This window comes from Nannospalax galili, unplaced genomic scaffold (assembly GCF_000622305.1).
Source record: "Nannospalax galili isolate Female #2095 unplaced genomic scaffold, S.galili_v1.0 scaffold443, whole genome shotgun sequence".
NCBI classification, from domain to species: domain Eukaryota; kingdom Metazoa; phylum Chordata; class Mammalia; order Rodentia; family Spalacidae; genus Nannospalax; species Nannospalax galili.
In genome coordinates, this window is record NW_008352479.1 from 4,657,463 (window position 1) to 4,666,277 (window position 8,815).

An 8,815-nucleotide genomic window follows, 5' to 3' on the forward strand; every position below is an offset into this window, starting at 1 on the left:
TTTGAAGCTGCTGGGCTAGACTTTAAGAGAGTGTTTAAATTTGTCAAAGAATTGCCTTGGAAAGAGTTCAGAAGAGAATTTCCTTTTTTAAATCTCTGAAAGTCAAGATAGCATTTTTGTTGCAGTGTTCCTTTATTTTCTAAACCTCCATGTTCTTAACTGCCACCCAGAACTCTAAAAGATTGTGGAAAGCCTTTCAACATTATTTTAAATCATTCTTAAACTGTGGAGTATGCACTCTTTTAAAAAATGGTATTAAAAACATCCAAAATAAGTTGATCTCAAAGTGGATCTTTATTTGGAACTCAGCATTTATCTGTCTTAACAAGCATTGTTTTTTGGTTCTTAATGAATATTCATGAGAATATGGAAATAACACATTTTCTTTTTTTCTCTAGCTATGAATATTATGTTTTCAGAACTTACTCTATGGGAGTTCATAATTGATGATGTTAATACCTTATATGAGAAAACTTGCTATGAAATATTTTATCCTCATGAAAGTACATATGTTTTTGGAAGGCAATATCAATGTGTTTATACATGCTAAGTGAAAATAACACTATAGATTTAATTGCTGTCACACATTAATGTTCAAGGTGTATTTATTTGGTCAGTTAATACATTTTAAAATTTACTTTATATGTACATTTGTATTGCCTGCATGTATGTATGTGAGCCTGTGTCATGCAGGGCCTGAGAAGGTCAGAAGAGGGCATTGGAATCCCCTCAAACTGGAGTTGTGGATGGTTGTTAGCTGTCATGTGGGTGCTGGGACCCGAACCCATGTCTTCTGCATGAGCAGCCTGTTCTCTTAATTGCTGAGCCATCTTGCCAGCCCTGAGTTAAAATCTTTCCCTAATAAGACTTTTAGGAACTTCTTAATGTGAAGGCAATTAGAGTAATATTTGCCACAGCAGTATTTTGTTATTTCAAAAGAAGAGTTGTCCCCATAGTCCTGGCTAGCCTATTACTTCACATGTAAACCAAACTGACCTTAAATGTGCTACAGTCCTTTTATCTTACCTCTTAATTGTTGGTGGTGTAGCTTTGGAATTTTGACCAGAGAACAGACTAGGAGACTTTACTTGAAAAAAAAAATATGTATTAAGAATGAAAGATCTCTTAAGTTCTGAGATTTTCTTAAGCAGAATGAATATAGCCTTAAATGTTGAACCTTGGACTGAGATAGATTGCCACATTTTGACTTCATGGGGAACCCATAAAATGATAAAATCTTTTCACTACCCACACTGGCTCATGTCTGCTCCTGGTTTTCTTTTAGTTGCTTGCACAAGAATATGCCTAGTGATTCTATTGTGGCCATGAATCTAGGAATTTTGCTTTCCTCCAACCATCCATGTAACCACTATATCTTGAGTTACCTCTTAAATATCAGAACAATCTCTATTAGTGTTCCCTTATTTTATCTCTCTAGTTTATCATACAAGTACCCTGTTTTTCACTCTAGTAAGCCATCTTTCATATTGTGGATGACCTTTGTAAGAAATGGAAGCTTTATTCATTACAGCCAAGCCCTTTAAATAGGCACATCAGTCCTCTTATCTGACCCATGTCTACATCGCCACCTGGACTTGCCCTTCTCATTATAAATTCCTGTGATTCTGCAAAGAGCATTACTGGAGTCTACCTTGGCATATGTACACAATTTTTCCTAAGCACACATAGTTTTTCAGTGCTCTACTTCTCAGTTTTGTCATGTTACATTAAGTTGGTTTACACACCTTTTTAAAAAAATTTTATTATTTTTATGTGTATGCGTGTATTGCCCGCATGTAGGTAAATGCACCTGTGTCATGCAGTGCCCACGGGAGACAGAAGAGGCTGTCAGATTCCCTGGGACTGGAGTTATGGACAGTTGTTAGCTGCTATGTGGGTGCTGGGATTTGAACCTGGGTCCTCTACAAGAACAACCAGTGTTCTTAACCGCTGAGCCATCTCTCCAGCCCTGGGGAAGCCCCTACATATCTTTTTTTTTTTTTTTTTAATATTGAACTGTCATTTCTATTAATCAGGAATTTTGTGATTTTCATCTTTGTATCCAGAAAACCTAGCACTTAAAGTTACTCAGTAAATATTTGCTGAACTTGAGTAAATGAATTAGATATTTCTCCATGCCAGCATGCAGATTGTGACTTAAGTTCCTAGTTAGCATCAGCAAGAAGATACTGTGAATATGTCCGTGAACAAGAGTCCTAATCTTTCTCCAAGGTGTTTGTAACAAAGAAGTTTTGTGTGCAGCTGCAGAGAGACTAGGTCAGCCCATAAAATAAAAAGATATGAGCCAGGCGTGGTGGCACATGCCTTTAATCCCAGCACTCAGGAGGCAGAGGCAGGCAGAACTCTGAGTTCAAGGCTAGCCTGGTCTACATAGTAAGTTCCAGGCCAGCTGGTGCTACAGGGAGACTCTGTCTTATAAAGACCAAAAAATAAAGATACGCACTAATGAGTAATGCTGGCCCAACCAGAGTTCACATGGAGTTGGAAAATAACAAAATCGGTGCAATGCCTGAGCTCAGCCTCCCTGGATTTGGAGTGACTAATAGATCACTAGTTTTTCTTGCTCTCAGTGCTCTGAAATTTATTGACATGAATACAGTAGGATGGAGACACATCAGATCTTTAGAAAAACAGAGAATACGGGATTTTCCCAAGGCCATATTATCAATGTCTGCAATATAATCTACAGTGTCCTGATTTCATTGATTCTTCATTTCTCGTGCCTCCCATTGTGGAGTTGATCATTTGGGCCTCTATTCCTTCTTGAGGTCAGGAAGAAACTTTATAATATCAAGAAATTTTTGCCCTCAGCATCTTAGGCTTTCCTGGAAGTGGAGAATTTTTTTTTTTTTTTTTTTTAAAGACGGTATTACTGTATAGCTCAGGGTGGCCTTGCCCTGTGATAGTCTACCTGCTTAGCCCCCAGAGTACTTGGATTTTATGCATACATCACCACATCTGGTAAAGTATGAGAATATTGTTTGCATTTTGACACTTCCTACATAGGGAGGACCCCAGTCTTGACCATAGGATTCAATGTATTTGGTGTCTGTTTCTACCATTAAGTTTTTGCTACATTGAAAAAAGTTCATCCCAAAATATTTTTCAGTCAGAGATTACTGTTTCTAGTGGATTGCTTTGCTGACACTACCCTTTTCCAGACTTAACTGTCACACTATAGAGCATAGTGATGTAGAAATTACTTGATACCAAGATGGGTTTTATATATATATATATATGGCTTGATCTCTGACCTGTGGGTTATTCATAATGGAATTAAGAATTTACTGATACCAAAGAAATACTGCTGCAAATATGATACTTGACAACATGACATGTCAGCTCACTCCAAAAAGTTTGTTTTCTAGTGATGAATTCAGTATGGCACATCCTCTCCTTTTTTTTCTTACAGTGTTGGAATTTGAACCATTGGTCTCATGCATGCACAGCAAGCAGTCTACCACTATTCCAAATTCCCAGCCCTGTCTACTTTTGATTCTAGAGTGACTGTTTTTTAATTTTTTAAAATACTTTATTTATATGTGTATAATAAGTGTATTGCCTGGATGGAGGTAAGTGCACTCGTGTAGTGCAGTGGCTACGTAGGACAGGATCCCCTGGAACTGGAGTTACAGACAGTTGTTAGTTGCCATGTGGGTACTGGGATTTGAACCTGGGTTTTCTGCAAGAACAGCTAGTGTTCTTAACCACTGAGCCATCTCTCCAGCCCCTAGAGTGACTGTTTTAGGAAAACAGTCCATTTGAAGATTTGAACACAATGTCCTTGTATTTCATTTGGTTATCAAAAATTTGTGTATTAAGTCCCTTCTCTATGCTGCATACATATGGCAAAGACAGCCCCACTGCCCTGTACTTGTACATCAGTAAGAAAGCCTAGAAGCCAGGGCTGGAGAGATGGCTCAGCAGTTAAGAGCACTGACTGCTCTTGCAGAGGACCTGGGGTCGATTCCCAGCACCCACATGATGGCTACAAATCGTCCTTAACTCCAGTTCTAGGGGAATCCAAAGCCCTTTTCTGACCTATGTGGCATTGCAGTACATGGGTGCACTCACATACATGTAGACAATACACTCATACGTATAAAATAAAAATAAAAATTATTAAAAAGAAAGCCTTAGAAGTCAATCAGGTACCCTTTGACCCCTGGAATACATGTCAGAATTTGTGGGTGGTACTTTTTTGAGAGCTGGATTGGTCACTAAAGGCAAAACACTAAAGACTGGACATGGAATTTGAGAAAGATTATTATTTGAAAGATGATTTATTAGTTAATTTGAGACTAGGTCTCAGCAGGTAGCACTGGATGGCCTGGAACTCACTAGACCATGTTGGCCTCAAAATCTCCAGTGTGTTAGGACTTAAGGTTTGTGCCACCTCACCTTGCTTAAAGAAGATAATCTTAACATTTGGGCTCTTGGGGGTGGTGGGGAGTTATGCTGGGAGGGAAACTCGAACTGGTGAATACCAAAGGATCTATCACTGAGCCACACCCTAACATGGGTATTTATTACTGCCAAATGTTTCCATGGACTAACCCGGCTTAATCCCCACAAGAACCTTTGAACAAAACACTGCATCTTAAAATTAAACCCTCTGCAAAGGCTGATTAACTGGTTAGAACTTCAATAATTATGGGGAGTTTAGAATGTTGCAGGTCCAGAGCCTAATTACCATTTATCTCAGGCTATCTTTAGCCCTTAAGTAGCCACTCCTTGCCCACCTCTGTTTCTGATTTATCCTATGGCAGATTGAAAAACAGAAAAAAAAACTTTGGAAAGTATTAATGAGCAGAATACCAGCAACCAAAAGACTGAGTCCCATCAGGTAGCATCTGAAGCCTATAGCTGAGATTTTCTCTTTTGCTGTAACCACCTAATCTTTCTACCAATGTATTTGAAAAGTGTTTTGTTACTGTAAAAATGTTATGAAACTGCTTCCACATTTGAGCATGGAACTTAAGGTACCTGAATCTGTGTTCTTGGATCATGGGCATTCATATTTTGCTCCAAATATAGAGCATCTCTCAAACCTTTGAGGTGAGAGTTGTGCTTTTGTGTTGACAGTTATGGCACTGCAATGTGGGACTCCAAGAGTGATCCACTTCTCATCAGAGGAGTCATCTGAATGGAAGCAAGTATCAGCATGGACCCATTGAGTCCAGCCCTCTGGTGGTGTCTCCTCAGGTGCATTGTGGAGAATTCTTGCTGGGGCTCTTTGGACCTCCCTTGGTTTGGTCAGTGGACCAATTGGTTATTTTCAGCTAGTTAAGGATCCTATTTAGTAGGTATCTCTTTGGTTTTGGTTTGCTTTTAAAGTGTTTGTTTTCAGTGAAGGGAAATTTTGGTATCTATTTTGTTTGCATTGAAAGTGATTTGCTTTGGACATTTGGTTTTTAGTTGCTTTCAGACCTCTAAAGGCATGTTTGATTTTGATGATTTGTTAAAACTGGACACTTCTCCCACATCTAATCTAAGGAATGGAGAAATAGTTCAAGAAAACCAAAATAGATATTTTGTATTCCAGTTGGTTGTAGGTTTGATAAGTGTGTTAGTTCAACTTACAAATTTAAAGAAAATCTAAAAATCTAAAAACAATTACCCCTCAATGGGAACATTTAGTGACTCTAATATTTAGTTTCCTATTTTCCTAGGCAATAAAATTTAGAAACATCACAAATGTGCAGTCTGTTTTAATTGAAATGTAAAATCAAAAGAAACTATAAAATTGGTAATTTTTAAGATCTCTAAAAAACACATTAAAATTAAGATTTAAACATTTTTAAAGGTTATATCAGAATTAAAAATAAATTCTGAGACTAGTACACCTGTCTCATCTTGTTCTTTGACCTTGCCCTTCATTCTTTATCTCCAAACAGCAAAGTTCTATACGCAAATATTTATGGCCTATTAAGATAAAAGCTACAAAAAAATCCATGCTATATTAAAAATTGCCATCTGTAAAGACCACTTTCTTTGGGAAGCTACGCTCAACACCTCCATATGCCTTCCCCTTCCCTCTTGAATAGCTCTTTTGCTTTTAATTCTCATGCTTAAGCCTACATTAAAACTTCTTTATTATACTAGCTAGTCCTAATTCTTTTCAGCAGTTGAAGTCAGGAATACTGGTTTGGCTTGAATTGAGGTCCCTAAAATTAAGAGAACTTAAGCTCCTAAGGATGACTACATGGTAGCTATCTCTCAATCACTGCTGAAGTTTCTGGGCTCTCCTGCTGAGAACATGTTGAAGCATTGTTGGTGATTTCCCTTGTCTATTGCTTGGCTGATCTACCATGCTAAACACAGCTTGCATGTTACTTCTCAGGTTCCTGTGCTTCTGTTTTTTCTGGCCAGTGGCCCACTTAAAAATCCCCTAGACTCATCTATACTCTGGTAGCTGGGTCAGATAAAACAGTACATGGCTTTTTCTGGAGTGAATTATAAAAGCTGATCCCTCAGATGGCCTAAGCCAGTCTCTTGCCTCTGAGAGCAGTGTGAGACAGAATGGGCTAACCACTACCCCACAAAGAACAGTGTGAGAATGGGATAACCACTACTGCACAGCAGCACATTCTGATCCAAAGCAGCATGTTTGGCCTAAGTCTTTTTTCACATCTTAAAGAGATAGAGAGAAAAATGTCTACCTTCCTCCACTCTCCATGATACCTCAATTTCATGTAATTATGTGTTTGTTTTCATGTGTTGTTTTGTCAAAACATTTTTTTTTTTTAAACTCTGGCCACTTCAGTGTTTTTCCATTTTTTTTATTGTGTGCTAAAATTATTTTTATTTTTGGCATGTTCGGTTAAAATGCTCATTATTATTGGGAGTACTAAAGTTTTAGTGTTATAGTAAAAGGCTTGCTAAATATATATTGCCTTGTAAACTTGGGTATCCAAACATCTTAAAACTTATTAAACAATATCTTTGGGTCTATTAAGTATGTCACAAAGCTTTAATTGCCAATTGTTTATATAAAACAACATTGATTAAAATCATAAGATAAATGTTTCATTAAGGCATAAAATTTGATGATCTATACATAGGTTTTGATTAGCATTTACTTCCAAAACAGGTTGTAAATAAATATATATAAATTTAAATTTTTTATCTCAATTGTGTAATAGAGGTAACAAAATCATTTCAAAGTATGATGTGAAATTGTTAAATGTAAGGTTTTTATTAAGTCTAGGTTACATGTAAAATAGTAGATATATATGTCTGTTGAAAATCTTTGCATTGTTTCCTTTCCACAATGAGAATTACAGGAGATATAATCTCAATCTTGCTGTTAAAAATATCTATCTTATGTATGATTGTGTGTATGCACTGTCTACATGTGCTTATGTTTTTTAAAAAATAATTTTACTTGGTGTCAAAGTGACTTTAAAAGTAAATGCTCATGTAAACTGGAGTTTTTAAGTTAGCTTAGCTTAGCTTCTTTTTGGATCATAGTAAAACTAAAATTTTAAGGGAAAAGGTCCCAACTCCAGCAGACTAAGTAATTGTGGCCACATGTCCAGTATGCCAAATGAGGGTATTAAATAAATGTGACCACTTTAGAGAAAGAAGTAAGAGGTTACTAAATGTCCTAGATCTTTTTGAGAGAATTAACATGAATTTTTAAGTTTAAATATTTAAAGACTTTTTAAAAAAGACAAGATATACTTAATTTTACAGTTCTAATCAACTTGATCCCTTGTCTCAATTCTGGTTCTACAACATTGTTTCTGTTGCTTGAGGGATATAAGTTAATTTTAAGAGATGATTGATGACTCCTGCTCCAGGGTGCAATTTTCCTATGGATAATTGCTCTCTTGAGATGCTAAACTCTTTATTCAAAGATTACGAAAGATCACTTATCCTATGCTTTTAGGTATATTTTGTATGTATGTTATATAAATATGAGGATTTTAAGGCCACTACTGTCTCTCTTAAACTAATAAATAGGTTTGTCAAGATCCACATCTTTGCCAAACCTATGTAAAAACAACTCTAAACATTTACAAAGAAAATTGGCCATTTAAAAAACCTACTTCAAGGCTTACAAAGACATTAGAGTTTATAGATAATCCTAACGTGTTATATCACAATAAACCCTCTATTCTTACTGGAGAAAAAAGATTGTATATCCAGGTACTTCTTATCTACTTGTACTACAGAATTCAAGGAGATGAACTTTGAGATCCACATCTGACCACTTCATCTGAGAACTCATTCATGTGGACTTCAGAGATGCTGGATGGTACTCACCTTCAACTACATTGACAATCCAGCACCCCCAAATAACTGAACATTTCTTTCATTTTGTTTCTTAAACTTTTTTATTAGATATTTTAATGGTTTCTGATATTTAATATTTCACTATTTATAGACCTAAATGATAAAATAATGCTAATTTTGGTTTAAGCTATAAATGATGTTATTTCCTTTCATTAGTCATGTTTTTTATGATTATTTGCTTACCCAGACCCCCTACCTTACTCAAAACCAGTTTTCATGTTTAAGATTGAACCATTTTCACTTTGTAAAATAAATATTTTCTCATTATTAAGAAAGTATTCTTTTCAAATATATATACTGAATCCAACCAATTAGACTAAAATGCCTTATAACAATGTTTAACAAAATAGCTACAACACTCTTTAGCTATACCGAAAGAACTGGGTTAACTCTTCTTATCCAAATTAAAAACATCAATCTCTAGTAAGAACAATATTCATGATATTTTATACTTTTAAGTACTGATGTTCCTTGATTAAATGAGTATTTTAAT